Below are 22417 nucleotides of genomic sequence, written 5' to 3'. Positions count from 1 at the left end.
CATTGATCTATTTTTTCTCTCCTGAGCTAATACTACACTGTATTAATTATAGAACATTTATAATAAATGTTGATCTCTGGTAGTGTAAGTCCACCAATGTTGCTCTTCATCAAATTTTATCATCACACATAAGGGACTTCTTTTTTTTTTTTTTTTTTTTTTTTCTCTGAGACAGAGTCTCTCACTGCCGCCTGGGCTGGAGTGCTGTGGTGCGATCTCGGCTCATTGCAACCTCCACCTCCTGGGCTCAAGCCTCAGCCTCCTGAGTAGCTGGGATTACAGGTGCCTGCCACTATGCCCAGCTAATTTTTTGTATTTTTAGTAGAGACGGAGTTTCACTATGTTGGCCAGGCTGTTCTCAAACTCCTGATCTCATGATTCACCCTCCTCGGCCTCCCAAAGTGCTGGGATTAGGACTAAGTTTTATAGGGAAAAAGACATATAAGCTAAGGGTCTGGAAGAGAACGCACAGGACCACAATTTCTCACACCACTTGAAGAAGCACCAGGGCCTGGGTGAAGCAGGAGATAGACCACACCTCACCCCTATCTTTTTATCCTTCTTAAAGAGCAATTGTGAAGGCATCCATGTTGGTGAGGGAACAAATTGACTATGCAGGTAATCTGGACTACTTAACTAAAGCAGACAATCTGGCTTTAGTTGTCAGATCAAATGACTAATTGATCTAACAGATTGACTAAAGCAGACAATCTGGCTTTAGTTGTCAGAGCTTCACAGAAGTTGCATGAGAAAGCCAGGTTCTAATACCTCCCATCAGAAAGAGAAAGCCGCTGGGAAGTTGAGCTCATGTAAAGCTTTTCCCACTGAAGAATGTGGGAGTCTGAGGCTCCAGATAGCTCCTCACCTAGGCATCCCAAAGGGAACTCCCAGAATTACCTTTGGACAATTCTGGTCTTTGCACACAATTGTTATTGTGAATGAAACATTTTGGCTACATTTTATAAAAGACTCTTACATAGTAATGCTATGAGTTTTCATGTGCCAATTTTGTATGAAACCAATTTTTTGACCTGATAATTTTAAAACAGACTTCAATTGGTCAAATTTTACAGGCGGATTTGAATTTTATAAGTAAATAACATTATTCTCTAACATAAAAATAGTACCTTCTTTTTCCTTCCAATGATTACGTCTCAAAATTTTTTATCTTGTCTTAATCCCACCGCATGAATCTGGGCCAGTGTTGTGACTTGCTTTAATCATTAGAATGTGGTGGAAGTATCATTGAGCCTGTTCTCTGACGAGGCCTTAAGAGATCACAGCTTTTGCTCTTGAAACCCTGGCACTATGGGACCAACCCTAGATTGGTCTTCTGGACGATGAGAGACCATGATGACAGAGAGAACTTCGTTGTCTCATCTATGACCATCATAAAACAGCCAGGCCCAGATGAGCCATCAGCTGAATGCAGATGCATGTACAAAGCCCAGTTGAGATAATCTAGCATGTCCCACACCAGAACTGCCCAGCTAAGCCCAACTGAACTTGCCAGCTCACACATCATGAGCTAAATAAATTTGTATTTAGAACTACTCAGTTCTTGTGTGTGTTATGAGGCAGAAGCTGATAAGCATATTTAGGATAAATTATATATGAGCAGAGTCTGTTACGCTTTTATCAAATCATTGGATTTGACATTCTCATATTTATTTAGGATCTCTGCATCTATATTTGTAAATGAGTTGGCTCCCACTGATTGGGAGCTAGACTAATTTCTGCTTTTTCCATGCTACTTTGTTACAAGAGGAAAAGCAAACAATTTTATGAAGTAGGGAGACAATCCTGTTAGCATCATATATTTTAAAAGCTTAATGTGATATGCAAGGGCTGCTCCTGGCCAAACTGGAGGATTGCCTGGGACACCTCCACTAAGGCTGAGGGCTGATTCTGTCATGAGGGAATGTTGCACCCATTCTAAACCCCAAAAGCTTCCTGGGATAATGTGTATCCCAGATTTTTTCTCTAACCTACTGTTTGCAAGTAGGAGGACTGGAGTATGTGGTGGACATGGACAATAATATGTGGACATTTTTATAGGTCTAGATCATTGTTGATGGAGCCATGTTATTCCATTATATGGGATGCCCTAATTTACTTAATCTCCTATACATGAAGCTTCAGGTCGTTTACGGTCTTCTCATTGCAAAATTCTTAGAACATATTTCTTTCTGAAACCATTTTTTTCCACTCATGTAATTACATCCTAAAAATACATTCTGAGAAGCAGGATCATTGGCTCAAAGACAATGCACACTGTACATCTGATACATATAGACAAGATCCTCTCCAGTAACTTTGTACCTGTTTTTTTTTTCCCCACCAACTTATGTAAGAACACTCATTTCCTCATTTCTACTGACACAGAATTTTTAAAATATTTCACTCTTATCCACCTGCTCAGTAAGAAAATGACACTTCAGGGATGGTTTTATTTGCACTTGAATGGCTGTTCTGTTTACAAACTATAACTGGCAGGAAAATATAATGCAAGAAAAACTAGGAATAAACCATGATCCAAATGAAGAAACTTTTAAGTCAATTAAAACAGAAAAGGACATTGTTTTTGAAGAAAAAATAAAAGACATTGTGGGCTGAGTGAAGTGGCCCACACTTGTAATCCCTGCACTTTGGGAAGCTGAGGTAGGAGGATTGCTTGAAACCAGAATAAGACTAACCTGGGCAACAAAGCAAGACCCCATCTCTACAAGTAAATTTTTAAAAGAAAACATTAGCTGAACGTGGTGGTATATGCCTGTAGTCCCAACTACTCAGGAGGCTGAGGCAGGAGGATCACTTGAGCCCAGCAGTTCAAGGCTTCAGCAGCGAGCCATGATCAGGCCACTGTACTCCAGCCACCTGGGTGACAGAGCAAGACCCTGTTTCCAAAAAAAAAAAAAAAAAAAAAAGCAATGCGATCTCCTCTCGAATTCATCTATTATCCCCAATTAAATGACAATTTTGGGAGGAAGCTGATAGAAAGAGCACCCTTTAAAAACCCATTATTATACAAGTCTGCTGAGAAGAAGACTGCATCAGTCTGCAATTAACACTGTTGGTTTTTTACATGTTGTTGCTCACTTTCATAAATGTTAGTTTTATTCAATTAATTTTATTAAGACTAACCACAGAACACCTATTCTAGTTAATTTTTAATCACATTTAAGGTGGGAGCTGACAAACTTATTCAGCTCCCACACTACAGAGTTTCTCTATTGTATGAGATTTCTTACGTCTGTGGGTTGTACTTTTCAGTAAAGTTTTACCACAGCTATATCATCTTGAACATTTCTCTTTGGTGTACACACCAATGAATGAAGGTTATCACTGGAGAAGTCCCATCCATACCATTTTAGATGGTTGCACTGCCACATCAAGCCTTAAAGACTTAAAAGCTTTGAACTCTGAATTACAATGTTGCTTCTGTATGTGGACTCCAATGACGATGAAACATATTGCTATAAAATCCCTCCATGCTAGTCAGGATGGCCTAGGCAATGCTGCAGTAACAAATAAACCACCAAAAATCTCAGTGGTGATACACAGTGAATTTTTATTTCTTACTCTAAAAAGAAATCCAACACAGATCAGATAGCGACCTTCTATCAATGCAGTCTGGAATAAGCAGCCTCCAAGGTCACCTTGGCAGGAATAGAGAAGCCTGAGGATGTTTATAAAGGCTAGACCTGAAAGTGGCTTATATCACTTTTGCTCATATTCCATTGGCTAGAGCTCAAACATGGGCACACTCTTAACTGCAAGTGTTATTGGGAAATAGAGTCTTCTTATTTGCAAGGAAATGGAACCAGTGTGATAAACACAGCACTGCCTCTGCCACACCCTTCAAATGCCACTTCTGTAGAGCTTCTCGCCTGTGCAGAGAATCTCATGGAAAACTTGAGTACTAATATTCTTTCATAGTAAGAGCATCGGTTTCATTTCTGAGCACACTTTTGAATGTTCTTCATACAGAGAGTATTTTTCTGTTGGGGACTAAAAAAATCTAAGGACTTTGGCTAAACTGAAGACCTTACCATAATCATCCCAATTAGAATTTCCTTCCTGGACACACCCTTTAATGGAAATTTGACCTCTAACTACAAACACTACCACAAACCACCCATTTGTCAAGAGTAACCTACTTTGCCATTGTAGCATACAGCAGTTGATGGGAGCTTCACAGAAGTTGTTGAAATCCACAACCCTTGCCTGGCACACTCCAGTGCTGCAGGCTGACATTATCGATGGCAGTGTCCCTGTCTTTTGCTCCCCCAGCCCTCCCACAGGCTGAGTAAGCCTCTATTATCTGGAATACAGTGTGGCTTCTGTTTTCCTAATTTAACCCTGACTTACTACATTTATAATGTTTCTCTCTGCTCATGTAGTCTTTGATGAGTCAGAAGGTCTTTGTCATGCTCACAATGTGTGTACTGTGTCTTATCTATATGCACTCTCTGTTGGGCAAGGAGGTGCGAATTACGACTGAAGCCCTTACCACATGCCTTACACTTATAGGGCCTCTGTCCTCTGTGGACTCTGAGATGAACATGAAGATCTGAATTCCGACTGAAGCCTTTACCACACTCATCACATTTATATGGTTTCTCTCTTGTGTGATTGCTTTGATGGAAGTGAAAATATGAACTGTAACTAAAGCACTTTCCACACACTTCGCATTTATATGGTTTTTCTGCAGTGTGAACTCTCTGATGAGTGTGAAGAACAGAACTATACCCAAAATCCTTTCCACACACATTGCATTTGTATTGTTTCTCCCCTGTGTGGACTCTCTGGTGAATGTGAAGGTGTGTACTTTGGCTGAAGCCCTTTCCACACTCACCACACCTATAAGGTTTCTCCCCTGTGTGAGACCTCCAGTGGACTTGAAGAACGGAGCTTGAACTAAAGCACTTGCCACACTCACTGGATTTGTAGGGCTTCTCTCCAGTGTGGACTCTCTGATGGATAAGAAGGTTGGAGCTCTGTTCAAAGCCCTTCCCACACTCTTCACATTTGTAGGGCTTTTTCCCTGTGTGTACTCCCTGATGAATACAAGGAAGTGACCTAAATCCAAACGCTTTCCCACATACGTGGCATTTGTAGGGCATCTCCCCTGTGTGGACTCGATGATGGTTGTGAAGGGAGGAGTTGCACCTGAAGCCCTTGCCACATTCTTTACATTTGTAGGGATTGTCTCCTGAGGGGACTTTCTGACATCTGGGAAGGTCTGAGCTCTGTTTGCGCCTGTAGGCCATTCATGGAATTCATAGGGAGTCTCTCCTGAGTGGGTTTTACAATGAACAATAAGATATTGGCTCTGACTTAAGTTCTTTCCATACTGGTCACATTTATAAGATTTTTCTCCTAGGTGAGTGCTGTGATGGACACGAGGATCTGTATCATCTGCAAAGGCCACCCCACAGTTATTACATGTGAAAGGCTGTGGTAAAACATGGACCGCATGATGTTGTTCAACTGTTGATTTCATACCCAAGTTTTTCCCACAGTTGGGGTGTCTACCAGGGTCCTCTCCTTTACATTCTTGGGACTCATGATGATCACGTGAGGTCCAATTGAGGCTCTCATCATGCCGAGCATGTCTGTACAATTTCTCTTCCACGTAAATTCCCTTATATCTTCCCTGAGATTTCTGGGGCTCGGTCATTATGTTGGCTTTCCTCCAAGATTCTGGAGTAAGAACCTGTGTCAGGCTTTGCCATGCTGTGATATCTTGATTTTTGATAATGGCATTTACTACATAGTTTTCATTTTCAGAAATCTGAAGAGACATGCCTGCCCACTCTTCACAGAGGGAAACATCTTCTAAATGTGGGGAACACTGTTCTTGAAGGTTCATGATATAATCCTGACTCACACTTAAATCCCGGATCCTTTGTTTCCAAATCTGCCAGCAATGAAGCTCTTCTTGAGAAAGGTAACTTAACCCCTTTCCCTGAAGATTCAAAATGTTGTTTTTAATCCCATCTCCCATGAGAAGAAAGAGAATTTGTGAATCACCTGTCCAGAGGTTTTGAGAAAATGAAATATGATGGGGTGGGAAGTTGTCCCTGGCTTCTATTGGCATGGGAAACAGTTAGAGCCACAGTAATTCTAACCTGTGAGCTGCCAATTAGAAATCAAGTATTGTAGGGAAATTAAGAGAAATCTTGGCCAGGTGCAGTGGCTTATGCCTGTCACAGCAACACTTTCAGAGGCTGAGGTGGGAGGATCACTCAAGCTCAGGAGATCAAGACCAGGCTGGGCAGTATGGTGAGATCGCATCTCTACAAAAAAATTGAAAATTGGTTCTATGATCCCAGCTACCTGGAAATCTGAAGTTGGAAGATTGCTTAATCCTGGGACGCAGAGGCTGCAGTGATCCAAGATTGTGTCACTACATTCCAGCCTGGGTGACAGAGCAAGACATTTCCACCCCCACACAGCAAAAAAGAATAAAAGGAAATCTTAGGAAAAATTTATGAAGGAAGAAATTCACCTCCCCACTATAAGAGTGGTCAATAAAAAGACTTTAATAATCTTGCTACAAAAGGTATGGGAAAGGCTCCCATTTTATGTAGTATATGTGTGTATAGAAATAATACATATTGATGGAGTGTTTTTTATATGTTGGGCAGAGTAAGGGACACAAGGGTCACAAGAGGTTTCAGAAACAAGCAAGTCCTATCTCCTGATGGCTTCCCTTCCTTCACATCACTGTCATATGGAGGACTATCATGTATGTTTGTGTACAACCTGCACAACTGTACATGGTGAGCCTTAAGGGGATGGGGATAAAAAGGCAATGGGGATTGAAATAGGGATAAACATTGTGAAATTTGGTCCTGGCGTTGTGCGGGGATGCATATGTAAACCTCTGAGACAAGCTTTAAGAGACATCCTTTTTATTTTCCCTGAGATTCTTTGTCTTCATGAAAAGATAGAGACCACTCAGATACTATAATCCATTTCCTTAAGTTCTGACCTTTTAAGTTATTGCGGAATCTCAAACAGCCATGACTATGAGAATGGGGAACAGATACTGTGGCACTGTCAATGGCCTGGCACCCAGGGAAGCAAGACTGTGGTATATAACAAACAGGGGGCTGAGGCAGAAGAGGATGATCATATTTTTGGGACCCTAAGATGGGTTTCAAAATGGCATGAATATCATGGTCAAGTCCCACTGGATACTGCTTCTGGTTCAAGGTCCTTTCTGGGTTGTTTTATTGAAAGTGACTTTAGTTTATAAGATAGTATCAGGGAAAGGGAGACCATGAGCTGCCCCAAATGGGTTTTAAGCAGTGGTTTCCCAATTGTTTTGATTGTAACCCACAATAAAATCAGCACTGTGACTCAGTAGGAATAGGCACGGACATCAACACAGACTGCTCACTAAAACAGAAGTTTTATCAGCTGATACTTACATACGATGTGCAATGCATTTTGATAAATTCTTCTGTTTTCTGCTCTATTAATCCATTTTGCTTTTGAAAAATTGCTAGTTATGACACAGTAATTTGATTTCAGGACTCACCAAGAGGGTTTTATCCTGCAGTTTGAGAAACAACTGCAGGGATATGCAGATTTATGTAGAAGGTCCTGTGTCTACAGATTACACTTTGGTTTCACGAGGTTATTTATTAAAAGCACAGGACCTAGGGCCAGATTAGGAGGGCTCAAATCCTAGTTCTTCTTATAAGCTGTGTGATCATGGGCAAGTTATTAATTCTGTTACTCAGTTGTTTCATCCATTGGTATGGTTTGGCTGTGTCCCCACCCAAATCTCTTCTTGAATTGTAACTCCCATAATTCCCAAGTGTCATGTCCCATAATTCCCACATGTCACAGCCCCCACACAGAGTCCCTAGCAGGGTACTACCTAGTGGAGCTGTGAGAAGAGGGCCACTGTCCTTCAGACAGCAGAATGCTAGATCCGACAGCTTGCACCGTGTGCCTGGAAAAGCCACAAACACTCAACACCAGCCCACAAAAGCAGCAGGAAGGGAGACTATACTCTGCAGAGCCACAGGGGTGGAGCTGCCCAAGACCATGGAAACTCATCTCTTACATCAGCGTGACCAGGATGCAAGACATGGAGTCAAAGGAGATCACTTTCGAGCTTTAAGATTTGACTGCCCCGTTGGATTTCAGACTTGCATGGGGCCTGTAGCCCCTTTGTTTTGGCCAATTTCTCCCATTTGGAACAGCAGCATTTACACAATGCCTGTACCTGCACTGTATCTAGGAAGTAAATAAATTGTTTTTTTATTTTACAGGCTCATAGATGGAAGAGACTTGGCTTGTCTCAGATGAGACACTGGACTGTGGACTTTTGAGTTAATGCTGAAATGAGTTAAGACTTTGTGGGACTGTTGGGAGGCATGATTGGTTTTGAAATGTAAGGACATAAGATTTGGGAGGGGCCGGGATGGGATAATATGGTTTGGCTGTGTCCCCACCCAAATCTCATCTTGAATTGTAACTCCCACAATTCCCATGTGTCATGGGAGGAACCCTGTAGGAGGCGATTGAATTATGGGGCAGGTCTTTCCTGTGTTGTTCTCATGATAGTGAATGAGTCTCATGAGATCTGATGGTTTTTAAAAGGGAGATTCTGAATGGGTACAGTGGCTCACACCTGTAATCCCAGCACTTTGGGAGGCCAAAGTGGGTTGATCACGAGGTCAAGAGATTGAAACAATCCTGGCCAACATGGTGAAACCCTGTCTCTACTAAAAAATACAAAAATTAGCTGGGCATGGTGGTGCATGCCTGTAGTCCCAGATACTGGGTTGGCTAAGGCAGGAGAATTGCCTGAACTTGGTAGTTGGAGGTTGCAGTGAGCCAAGATAGCACCACTGTACTTTAGCCTGGCTACAGAGCCAGACTCTTAAAAAAAAAAAAAAAGGTGGGGGGGTTTCCTGCACAAGCTCTCTTCTCTTGTCTGCCACCATGTAAGACGTGCCTTTCACCTTCCACCATGACTATGAGGCCTCCCCAGGGATGTGGAACTGTAAGTCCAATACATCTCTATCTTTTGTAAATTGCCCAGTCTCAGGTATGTCTTTATCAGCAGTGTGAAAACAGAATAATACGTCCATAAAAGGGGGATAATAACAGTAACTATCTGTATTAGTCCATTCTCATGTTTCTAATAAAGACATACCCAAGACTGGGTAATTTATAAAGGAAAGAGGTTTAATTGACTCATATTTCCATATGGCTGTGGAGGCCTCAAAATCATGGCAGAAGGTGAAGGAAGAGCAAAGGTACATCCTACATGGTGGCAGGCAAAGAGAAAGCCTGTGCAGGAGAACACCAATTTATAAAACCATCAAATCTCATGAGACTTGTCACTCTCATAAGAACAGCATGAGAAAGACCCCTGCCCCATGATTCAGTTACCTCCTACCGGGCCCCACCTACAACATGTGGGAATTATGGGAACTACAATTCAAGATGAGACTTGGGTAGGGATATAGCCAAACCATATCTCTATCTCATAAACTTAGGTAGCACAAAACTGTATATGAACCTCTGAAAAATGAAAATGAGGTTAGATATTTATCAAAAAGTAATCAAATAAGCCAACACTTAGATTACACTTACTACATACCAGTAAGTGTTGGCTATTGTAACTGCCAACCAAATCAAAGTTCTCCCTTTGTTCCTTTAACACTGATTTATCCAAAACATTGGATAAACATTGATTTTTCTCCAGAAGCATCCAATAGATCAGGGCTCTTGGTGATGTGTGAATTTTATGTCTCATTCTGAGAAATATGAGGAAAGAATGAGAGCCTAAATGTGTGATTAGGGGAGGGAGGGATTACTGCCTGCATTGAATGCCCACAGGCCAGGGGTATGAGATTTGGGGAGAGCTCCCTCACAAACCCATCACAAGGGGCCAGATCCTCACATTGACCTGTAAAAGCTCATTAACTGCAGGGTTCTAACCTGCACATGCATCTCTTAGGTGTTTTCTTTCCAGTGGTCAAAGTTTATCTTTGTGATCTAACTGGAGTTTTCTATGTGGTTTGAAATGATGATTTCAGGACACAGGTCCAGTGGTCTGATGCTCAGTTACTCACCCACTGAGATGAAGTTCCTGAAGTTTTCCAGCATCACATCTTGGTACAGGTTTATCTGGGCTTTATCCAATACTGCCAGCTCTTCCTTGGTGAAGATAACAGCTATGTCCTTGAATGTCACCCTTTCCTAAAACATCAACCACATGCCACGTCAATCATCCACACAAATGACTGGTCTTAGTCTGTTTGGGCTGCCTTAATAAAATACCACAGTCTGATTAGGGTAAACAAAATAAACTAACTTCTTACTTTTCTGGAGGTTGGAAAGTCTAAGATCAAGTACCACCAAGATAGGTTTCATTCAGGTTTCTTCTCTTGGCTTGTAGACAGCTGTCCTCTCACTGTGTCCTTACACGGCAGAGGGAGAATGAGAGCAAGCTCTGTTGAGGCTGTCTCATAAGGACATTAATCCTATCGGATCAGGGATTCCCAAAGGACAATATTAATCAAATTATAAAATATGGCCCAGGAAATAGGCACAGATAAATCTATACTAAGGTGTTGTGCTGATACACAAGTCTAGTACTGTTCCATGAGTTCATTTCTCATCACACACCAAGATTTGGTATTTTCACTTTTTCATGGCAGATTAATCTATTTGTATCATGTTAAAAGGAACTAAGAAGACAGGGTAACAAAAGCCTGGCTCCCAGATTCAAAAAACACAATAGAGAAAAGGGGGATTATTATCATAATTAAGAACACTTGGATATCAACTAGGTATTAAAAAATAGTGGTATCAATGTGAAATTTCTTGAGTATGTTAGCAGTAACGTGGAAATGTAGGAAAATGCTCTTACTCTTAGGAGATACAAGCTGAAATATTTAGGGATGAATTATAATCATGCCTGCAATTTATCCCCAACTGGGTCATCAAAATAAAATATAGATATGTGTGTGTATATATGTATATTATGCATATGTTTATGGGTGATTGTTAACAATTGGTGAATCTAGGTGAAGATTACACATTATGCTATTCTTTCATTTTCCTGATAAATTGATATTTCTCAGAATAAAATGATGTGGGGAATAATCTCATATTAATAACCATCTCCTAATCAAGAAAACAATTTTTACATAAAATATTTATATTGCTGCATATATCACACTGCTCAGAGTTAAGTATTTACAGATATGTTCTCTCAATAGGCTCTGCATCTCTAAATAATGCAGAGCTTTCAAATGAAAGTTGTAAGCAGTTACAAAGGACTTCACAAAGAATATGTTCCTAACAATTGTCCAATTACCAAAATCTGACAATGATTAAAAACAAAATCTAGGGGAGTCAGCACGGTTGTCCTAATAGCATCACTCTCTCAGTAACACTACTGTATGCCTTCTTCTGTGGGAGGCAACAAAACTGAATTGGAGTTAATCATTCAGGAAATACAGATACCCTGAAGTCTGCTTGGGGTGTTCAAATGTAGGGAGAAGGGGTTAGGAATAGAAGTTCACCCAGCCTACACCCCATTCTCCCTTCTCTGCCTCAACTATAGAGCCTGGGAAAACAAAACACTCATTTCTCCACCACCCTTGTAGCTGGATGGATGCCTTGTAGGAATCCTAGGCAGTGATTGTCATAGGATGCAGATACAAGGACAGCCCCAAAATATTAAGAAACCAAATTTTTCAATGAATAAACACTTGCAAAAACCTATACATATTTTCCTCTCTGAAGTATTCTTGTATAACCATCTATGAAGTATTCTTGTAAAACTTTGAACCTGAATCTATTCAAGCATCTGGTGCTTCCACTTACAAGAAATACTGTGGATAGAGTAACACATTGAAAGACACCAAAAGGAAGCAAACAAATGCATTCCAAATGTAGGAAAGAACACAGAACACCAAACTTGGTTTCTACAAGTCAATAGCAGGAGAGAATAAAGTAGAGGGGCAGATTTCTCTAGATTAAAAGAGATTATGAGACACAACCGCCAACTATATGATAGTATAGACTTTGGTAAGATCCCATTTGAACAAACCAACTGTCAAAAATTTTTTGAGATAATCAGGGAAACTTGGTTATTGTCTGGGTATTAGATAATACCAAATAATTATTGATTATCTCATTAGTCAGTTTTTAAGGAAATATATACTGAAATACATAGAGAATGTAGTAAATTAGATTGCTGTTTAGAAATATCCTCTTCCAGGCTCACCAATCCCACTAAAGGACCAGAGTGTGTTTTCTTACCCCTTTAGTTTTGACTTGGCAATGTAACTTGCTCTGGCTACCAAAATGAAGCAGAAGTGAGAATGTGCCATTTCTAACCTGGGCCTTGACAGATCTCACGTGTTCACTTGCTCTCTTGTCCCTCTGTCTTCACTATGAGGACACACCCAAGCTAACCAAAACCAGCAGAGTGCTACCAAATACTCATGGCATTGGCTTTAGGTCCAGGCCATAACCATTGAGGACACTGTTATAGGAGGCTGGAAAAATGGTGACCTGGGTGATGTAGTGGTGAACACTTGGTAAATTGTTGCTGTAATTTGGAAGATAGAAAATGTACCTAATGAATCTTGGACTTGGGCAAGATGGTTTCCAGGCAGAAGGATAAAAGTGTGAGCTCATTCATTTTAGCTGCATATATAATAAGGTACTATACAAAAGCGATGTGCTCAGAGAAAAACCAATACAGTGTAAATACCATGCCTCTTTCAAATACTCTGGGAAAGAAAAAACTGAAAAAGAGAGTAAGCAAATCCCTTCGGCAATAAGTTAATCATTGAAACTGCATGATGGGTACTGCAAATGGAGCCTCATAATACCATTTGTTCTTTTTGTGTATTTTCATAATTAATTTTTTTCATGATTAAAAGAAAATCCTTCCTCCACACTGTGATGGTCTTTTTAATATGGCAACTTGGCTAAGCTACGGTCCTCAGTTATTGAATCAAACACTAATCTAGGTATTGCTATGAAGATAATTTGTAGATGTGATTAAAGTCCATAATCAGTTGACTTTAAGGGAGATTATTCTAACTAATCTGAGTATGTCTGACTCAAAAAACTGAACGGTCTTATGAGCAGAGCTGAGGCTTCCCTGGGAGGGGGAGAAATTCCACCCATAGACAGCAGCTTCAGTCTGTGTCTAAGAGTTCTGGCCCACGCTTCCTGAGGGACTGCCCTGTGGATTTTGGACTTGCCTAGTTAGCCCCCATAATCATAGAAATCAATTCCTTACGATAAATCTCTTAACATATATCTCTTACTGGTTCTGCCTTGCTGGTTGAACTCTGACCAATACATACCCATTCAAATCTTGTTACTTATCGAACGAGACCAGTGACATTTAGAGTATGGTCATGTATATGCTGCCCATGCACTCAGATGCTGTGGCAACACCAAATTGCTATAAAAGCTTCTGAACTTAGTCTTGATTCTTTTTCCCTCATGGGGCAGTGATAAGCAGTTCATGGACTGGTACTGGTACATGAACCACACTTAGAGTAGCACCAAAGTAGACATCTTGAAATCTGTGAGTTTGTTTCTTCACTTCTATAAAGGGAGTCAAACCACCTGCCTCACAAAGTCATTATGAGCAAGATGAAGTACCTAATACATAGTAGTCACTCAAAAAATGCTGACCTCCTTTCAGAAAACAGAAGTGCTGGTTCCTCAGAATGAACAGTATATTTAAAGAGAAAGAAACCCTTAACTTACCTGGAACTTAATCATACCGTCTTCCTTTTGGAAAGGGCAGGATTCTGGAAAAGCAGAACTGCAAAGAAGAAAGAATCCATGAGATCATGGATTCAACAAGTTATAAATGAACATTGGTTCCTTCCTTATCTGTACAAATTTCTCACAATTTCTTCTCTCCCTAGATATCGTCTCTTCTCATTCTGAACAGACTGAACTCCCACCTCCTCAAGACTTCCCTAGATTTGTCCCCAGTCCCTCAATCTCAGACCACTATGTAACTCCTATCTCTCTCCTCAAGCTTTTGGGTCAAAACCTGCACATTCTTTTCCTTTTCTCAGACTTGTGAATGAACTGACATAATCTACATCTGAATTACGCTGGAAAAGAGGCCCCAGAATTGCTGAGTAAGGGAGCAATCTCAGGGCTGGGCACAGTGGCTCACGCCTGTAATCCCCAGCACTTTGGGAACCCAAGACAGGTGGATCACTTGAGGCCAGGAGTTCGAGACCAGCCTGGCCAACATGGTGAAACCCTGTCTCTACTAAAAATACAAAATTAGCTGGGCTTGGTGGTGGGCACCTGTAATCCCAGCTACTCAGGACACTGAGGCAGGACAATCACTTGAACCTGGGAGGCAGAGCCTGCAGTGAGCTGTGCTTGCACCACTGCACTCCAGCCTGGGCAACAGAGACAGACTGTCTCAAAAAAAAAAAAAAAAAAGAAAAAAAAAAGAGAGCAATCTCAGGATGACAGGGACCTTCTGCTATTTCCACTTTCACATGCAAGACTTGATCTTGTATGGCCAGGCCTGTGGTCTAAAGAACTTGCGATTAGCCAAGATATACAAATTAAATCCCAATTTTTATTATTATGTTAATCAATAATACAAATTTTTAAACAACTACACCTTGACTCTTGGCTTCCTAAACTGTCTCTCCAGCACCCATTTTATCCCTTGCTTTTGCAAATATTGATGACACACTTATGACATATAAGACACATCCTCTGCTCTGGAAATGCTCACAGTATACTGAACTATACATGTTCTCAGACTGCACGTAGACCAAAGTAGATAGATAGACCTTCTAAGCTTGCCACTTCATATACACTAAAGTCCCTTCCTGTTCTGCTTATATCAGTGGATTCCCTTGCCAATTAGCTTCCAGTTGGGTTCAGCCAATGGGGAAAGCCAGCAAGAGATCCAGGGAAGGGACAAGAGTGAAGTCAGAATATTTATTCCCCCAGGTTTTTCCCTAGAGGTTGCTGTGGAATGGCTATGCTCCATATTCATTGACCAAATGTCATGGCCACCATCAGGCAGCTGTCATCCCATAAATCTTTCTTCACATTTTAGTCACTGCCTCCTCCCTTAGCCCTTCAGTCCTAAAGGCAGTAAGTTACCCTGCTATCACTAGCTCTGAAATATTGCAATACCCTTTGTTGATTACCACAGCCTGCCTACAACTTTATAGATTGTCCCTTTATTAAGCTCTTCTCAAATTACCCAATTTGAGTGTTCTGTTTATTTTTTATTGGGATTCCATCTGGTAAACCCTGTAAGCACAATTGCCTCTCGCCTTTGTGGGGAAACTTACTGTATAAAATTGCCACTTTAAGCACTGTGTAAACTCCAAAGATTAAAAAATAAAAGCCAAAAACCACGTTTCTGCCTTCTCAGATAGTGCTTCTCACACTATCTGTGATGAAGGACTAGTTTTTATATTATTATTACCGTTACTTTCAGTCTGTCACAGACTGATATTTTGGTAAGATACAGTAAAAAGAAATTACTGGAAAAAGGAAATAAAGAAGGTATGCAAATTAAAGCCCAATTGTTATTATTATATTAATCAATAAGACAAAATTTTAAACATCTACAATCAAGTTCTCAAATTATCTGGTCACAGACCAATATCATTTATTGGCACTGGTCTGTTGGTTACCCTTTGAATTGCAGCTTACAGGGTTATAGAATCAGGTTAATAGAATATGAAATGTCTTTTTGGTAAATCCTTGGACTCTTTTTCTCTCCTTTAATACCTTTAAGAGACATCATTAATCACTTCTTATTTTGGGCTCCAACAAAGGCCAAAATAAGGAATGTTCAACTTATTAATACAGCACGAATTACATCATTTTACAATAGTTAAAACCTACCAAGGAAACACTCCTCCTTTCCCCTGTCAAAAAACTACAAATCCTAAAAAAAAAAAAAAAAAAAAAAAAACAAGCTTTAGTCTTTTATCCACTGTACTTGCTAAGGATCTTATCATTTAACAAGCACTCAATCAATGTTTCTTAATATTAACAAATGAACAAATAGAATTGGCTTGGATATTATACATTATATGCACGTGCAAAGACATAAACTCACCCTCTACTTCTAGTACCTGTTCTCACTTAAGAGCCAATAATGGGACAGGTTTATTTTCAAGCACACATCTACACACATGCAGTCACACATATATGGTTGAGGGTTTGGTTTCCTGAATTTCTGGCTTCAGACACTCCCTGCCTGTATCAACTATGGGCCATGGCAGGAACCAGATGGCACATTCAAATTTGAGGGGAGTTTAATAAACAGACAGCTTACGATGGTGTTGGCTGGGGGTAAGGAAATCAGAGTGGATAAGGCTCTATCCTGGGAAGTGACAGGGAGGTGCCATTATAATACCTGGGCCTTAAGAGGTAAGGGGAGGGAGCAGTCCCTGGAGCCTGGAACTGAGAGGACTGTGTGGCCAGGGCCACCCAAACCATGACCTGTTGTTTAGAAGGGCAGCTAATCTGTGACAATCCTGCAGAGAGAGAACTGGGGGACAAGATCCTCCAACTCACACTTCTTCCTCTCTCCAAACTTTCCTGTTGAGACTTCCCACTGGCCAAAGACAAGCAAGGCCAGAAGGCAATGGTGGCCTTTCAGGGCAGACAGCAGGGTGGAAAAGGTGGGGAGCCAAAGGCATGGGACACATGGCACCTCAGGACTCTTGTTTTTTCCCTATCTGCCAAAGTCCACACAGCTCTCTCACACAAGTGCCTTTCTCATCCCTCAAAGTGACAACTACTCTGATCTGAGGAATACATCAGGAATGAGACCAGATGCCCATATCAACCTCTTCAGGTAATGAAGACCTAGAGGAAAAGTGCAGCTGAATCTGGAACTGCAATTGTCCAGAAACACGATCAGAAATGTAATAAATGCTGCTATTACACCTAAAATAATTAACACTAAATCTCTAACTTTATCAAATATACAGAGAGCGTTCAAACTTCAAATTTGGTGAGTGTAATTTAACAACTTACATTTGCTCATGTGCTTTATAATACTCAAATTCCGTACTCCCTGGCTTACAGCATGTGAGGTGAGAATGGAGTTAATAATTTGGGGCAGTTCTTTTATTTTCTTTCTTTCTTTTTTTTTTTTTTTTTTTGAGACGGAGTCTCGCTCTGTCGCCCAGGCTGGAGTGCAGTGGCGCGATCTCGGCTCACTGCAAGCTCTGCCTCCCGGGTTCACACCATTCTCCTGCCTCAGCCTCCCGAGTAGCTGGGACTACAGGTGCCTGCCACCATGCCCGGTTAATATTTTGTTATTATTATTTTTTTTTTAATTAGAGACGGGGTTTCACCGTGTTATCCAGGATGGTCTCGATCTCCTGACAATAGGTGCCTGCCACCATGCCCGGGTGGAACTACAGGTGCCTGCCACCATGCCCGGCTAATTTTTTGTAATTTTTTTTTTTTTTTTTTTTTTTTTTTTTTTTTTAGTAGAGATGGGGTTTCACCGTGTTAGCCAGGATGGTCTCAATCTCCTGACCTCGTGATCCACCCAAAGTGCTGGGATTACAGGAGTGAGACACCGCGCCAGGCCTGGGGCAGTTCTTTTCAAAATGTGTTCGGTGACATTAAACTCCAGAGTTTTTACAGTCTGAGTTGTTTCTTTATTGCCAGAAGCCGGAACCTCTGCCCTGAAGTCAGAAATGCCCCAGTGGAGTCAGAGCTGCCAAAATCCAGAGTTCAGACCCAAGACAACTCCCCATCCAAGAACCTAGGGGTGCTGAGCCAGAATCGCCCCCACCAAACTGAGCGAGAATAGCCCAAGCCATCCTCTATCTCCAGAGACAAGCTGCTTAGGCAAATCCCTCACCCCATTCAGGGAGGCACAGCCCCAGCCATTACTCCCAAACCCTGAGCCAGCGCCCCTCTGCCCTCATCCAGGGATGCACATTCCAAGACTGACCCTAAGCCTCGACCCAAGGTGGCACAGCGCAAGTCGCTGTCACGAAACGTGAAGATGCACGTTTTGTGAAACCCAGGGCTGCTCCCCAAACTGAGCCCAAGCGCTTCCCATCCCATCCCCGGTAGGTAGGGGCCGCTGAACTTCCCCAGCCTACCCCACCCACGAGGCCTTCTCATTGGTCACCAGTCTCCTCCTCCACTCCTCCTACTTCAGTCCACAGGGACGGGACACAGCTGCACATCCTACACCCCTACTCCTGGCTACACATCCGAGAGGGGCGCGGTCCAGCCGGGACTCAACCCAGCATCCCAAACAATGTCGCCCCTAGCTTGCGTCTGGTACCATGCGCTTGCGCAAGGAGGCCTATGGACTACAATCCCCAGAAAGCCCCACGCGCAGCAGTGGCCATTCGCAAGGCTACCCGGGTGAAGGTAGCCTTTGACGTCCGTGCATTTGGAAGTCCTTTGACTTCCGTGCATTTGGAAGTCCTTTGACTTCCGTGCATTCGTCTAAAATAATGACAATCATAATAACGATAAAGTAATGAAATGTTAAATCACTATCAACGATGAAAAGAAAAAGTTTCAATATTTTACTACTTGGAAATGAGCACTTTACCATTTTAGTGAAGACTTTTACAGGTTCTTATTTTATAGGCATGTCTTTTAATGTTAAAACCACGAAACTTTTCAATTAAAATTCACTTAAATAGTTCCATCCCCGCCCCACACCGTGTTTTGTTTCTGTTGATGAAGACACTGCATAATCTACACTTGCGATATAACATAGCCCTGTAATTTTTTTCCTAGTCTCAGAAGAAGCAGAATGAATTAACAACCATTGTCTGAATCCTTAATAGGGGAATTGCAGGAGTACTCATTACAACATAACAAGAAAACGCGGGAAGTTTTCAGATTATTTCTGAAAATTTCCCCTTGTTGGGACTTAGGCTTTATTTTACTTTATGTTATTGCATTTAAGATTTAAGATCATTAAAAAGTCAGGAAACAACAGGTGCTGGAGAGGATGTGGAGAAATAGGAACACTTTTACACTGTTGGTGGGACTGTAAACTAGTTCAACCATTTTGGAAGTCAGTGTGGCGATTCCTCAGGGATCTAGAACTAGAAATACCATTTAACCCAGCAATCCCATTACTGGGTATATACCCAAAGGATTTTAAATCATGCTGCTATAAAGACACATGCACATGTATGTTTATTGCGGCTCTATTCACAATAGCAAAGACTTGGAACCAACCCAAATGTCCAACAACGATAGACTGGATTAAGAAAATGTGGCACATATACACCATGGAATACTATGCAGCCATAAAAATGATGAGTTCATGTCCTTTGTAGGGACAGAGATGAAACTGGAAACCATCATTCTCAGCAAACTATAGCAAGGACAAAAAACCAAACACCGCATGTTCTCACTCATAGGTGGGAATTGAACAATGAGAACACATGGACACATGAGGGAGAACATCACACACTGGGGCCTGTTGTGGGGTGGGGGGAGGGGGGAGGGATAGCATTAGGAGATATACCTAATGCTAAATGCGTGCAGCACACCAACATGGTACATGTATACATATGTAACGAACCTGCACGTTGTGCACATGTACCCTACAACTTAAAGTATAATAATAATACAATTAAAAAAAATTAAGATTTCTATTAAAGACAATTTTGTGTACTCTAATGGGGTGAGAAAATTGAATAAGAATTCCATTAGAGACCCACAGTTTTAGCCTGGAGGAAAGCCCTGATAATGGGTGAGAACAATCTCTCTCCTAGGAATGGTCACCTGGTCCTGCTGGTAGAGGCTCTGTTTGGAATATCTGGCTGGCATTCCGTTTTCCATGCACCCTCAAGCTGTAGGGGTCGTGAGGCAGTTCCAGTCCTAGACTAGACAGAGAAGTGAAGACCCCTACCTCTAGGCAATGGGCAGGAAATGGTTGAATAATATCCAACTATAGCTTGACATTGCAACTTAGGGCACATAAAGGGACAGTGCAATTATTTTGGCTTATTTCTGTCTTTTGATGTTTACATGTTTGATGTTCTTATATATTGCTCTAAGTTGAAGGATTACTTGATTTAATTTGACATACTTGAATTTTAAAAAGCGAGTTCAGGAACATTTTTATTTTTGACCTAATACAATGTTAATTTTTGTGACATCTGTGTCTATTGGAAAACAATGCGTTTTCTCTATCAGAGGGATATGCATACATTTATATTTTCACCAGACTTGTTAATTGTGCTATTTAAATTTCCTACATGCTTATTTATGCTTACTTAGATTTTTTCATTATGCATCTGTCAATGATTGAAAAGTTCATGTCAAAAAGGCTCGCAGGCTGGGCGTGGTGGCTCAAGCCTGTAATCCCAGTACTTTGGGAGGCCGAAGTGGGCAGATCACACGGTAAGGAGTTCAAGACTAGACTGGCCAGGATGGTGAAACCCCGTCTCTACTAAAAGTGCAAAAATTAGCCAGGCATGGTGGCAAACACATGTAGTCCCAGCTACTTGGGAGGCTGAGGCAAGAGAATCGCTCGAATCTGGGAGGCGGAGGTTGCAGTGAGCCGAGATCGTGCCACTGCACTCCAGCCTGGGTGACAGAGCGAGACTCTGTCTCAGAAAAAAAAAGAAAGAAAGAAAGAAAAATTTAAAAAAAAGTCTATAATGGTATATTTGTCATTTTCCTCTCTATAGCATTTGCTTTATTTATTTATTTATTTATTTATTTATTTATTTATTTATTTATTTTTGAGACTGAGTCTCGCTCTGTTGCCCAGGCTGGAGGGCAGTGGCGCCATCTCAACTCACTGCAAGCTCCCCCTCTCAGGTTCATGCCATTCTCCTTCCTCAGCCTCCCGAGTAGCTGGGACTACAGGTGCCCGCCACCACGCCCAGCTGATTTTTTTGTATTTTTAGTAGAGACAGGGTTTCACTGTGTTAGTCAGGATGGTCTCCATCTCCTGACCTTGTGATCTGCCCGCCTCGGCCTCCCAAAGTGCTGGGATTACAGGCATGAGCCACCGCGCCCAGCCTACTTCATTTTTCAAAAGTCGTGTTATTAGGTATACAAGCGGCTTTACATTTTAAAAGTTGTGTTATTAGGTATGGAAGTGGTCTGTTCCTTATCTGAAACACTTGGGACCAGAAGTGTTTCAGATTTTTGATTTTTTTCAGATTTTGCAATATTTGCATATGCATAATGAGATATCTTGAGGACGAGACCCAAGTCTAAACGCAAAATTCATTTGCGTTTCCTATACGCCTTATACACGTACCCTGAAATTAATTTTATAGAATTATTTGATTAATTTTGTTCACAAGGTTTGTATACAATGTTTGTGTGCATTGAACCATCAGAAGCAAAGATTGCCTTCGTCAGATGACCAAAGAAAAATCAATTAATGAAAAGAAGAGAAAGAAAGCAAATATTTCAGGTGTGGAAATTTTCTCTTGTGGTGTCATGTTCACATTCCAAAAGTTTCGGATTGTGGAACATTTTGGACTTTAAAATTTAGTGATGCTGACCCTGTGTAAGTTTCATAATGGTCATATCTTCTTGATGGACCAAAAATGTCATTAACATTTTAAGTATTTTGTATTTTCACCTTGAGTTTACTTTTCAGTGCCGACTGTACCTGCTTTCTTTTCATTAGATTTCCTCTAGTATTTATTTTTTCACTTTCTCTTAAAATTAGCATTTTTTACCTTATTATTTATATACTCTTTATTATTATAGTTATTTTTAAATGTTACTTTTACCTAATCTAAGAGCTTGTCTTTAGTCTGAAAATACACACTTAAATGGGTGTGGGTGTGTTAGGAACAAAAGACAAAGTGCTGGAATAATTGATCTAGGAGCTGCTTCTAATTCCCAACTATAGAACAGTGACTCTGGCCTGTAATCCTAGTCAATCAAGCAGCTGTGGTGGGAGGATGGCTTGAGCCTGGAAGGTTCAGGGTGCAGTGGGCAATGATGGTGCCACTGTACTCCAGCTTGGGTGACAGCATGAGATTTTATGTCTAAAAAAAGAAAAAGAAAATGAAAAAGTAGAACAGGGACCCTCACAGAGGAAGGAAATAGCCCCCCTAAGACTCTTTTGAATTGTGTGGGTGATCTTTGCTTGCTCCAGTGACTGGGGTATGAGTTTAGTATGCAGAGGTAAGGAATGCTAAACATATTGCATCTGTAAATTAATTATCTCAACAAAGAAGTCATCCATTCAAAACACCCAACAGTAACACCTTGAAAATCACTGCTCTAAAGGAAAGAAAATGAACAACAACAACCTCAATCAAACAAAAGGAGGGAAAGAAACGATCGAATCAGTAAAGAGAAAGTGAAACTGCTGCTGTTTGCTGATAATATGATCATATACATAGAAAACCCTAAA

At 41.1% G+C, this 22417-nt stretch overlaps 1 long non-coding RNA gene across 1 annotated transcript in view; it reads right to left on the bottom strand.

The window, feature by feature from the left end:
* Nucleotides 1–2940: 2940 nt before the first annotated feature.
* ZNF285CP (zinc finger protein 285) overlaps nt 2941–22417 on the bottom strand; it is a 206785-nt gene continuing 187308 nt past the window's right edge. Inside the window, exons 3-5 of the long non-coding RNA XR_008546591.2 lie at nt 13783–13840; nt 10110–10236; nt 2941–6003 (exon numbers count right to left, since the gene is read on the bottom strand). This is a non-coding gene — a long non-coding RNA (zinc finger protein 285). The remainder of the gene's footprint in view (nt 6004–10109; nt 10237–13782; nt 13841–22417) is intronic.

The sequence above is a fragment of the Pan troglodytes genome, chromosome 13 (assembly GCF_028858775.2).
Source record: "Pan troglodytes isolate AG18354 chromosome 13, NHGRI_mPanTro3-v2.0_pri, whole genome shotgun sequence".
NCBI classification, from domain to species: Eukaryota; Metazoa; Chordata; class Mammalia; order Primates; family Hominidae; genus Pan; species Pan troglodytes.
The sequence above is the reverse complement of the archived record's forward strand: the minus strand, read 5'-3'. Positions and strand labels throughout refer to the sequence as shown.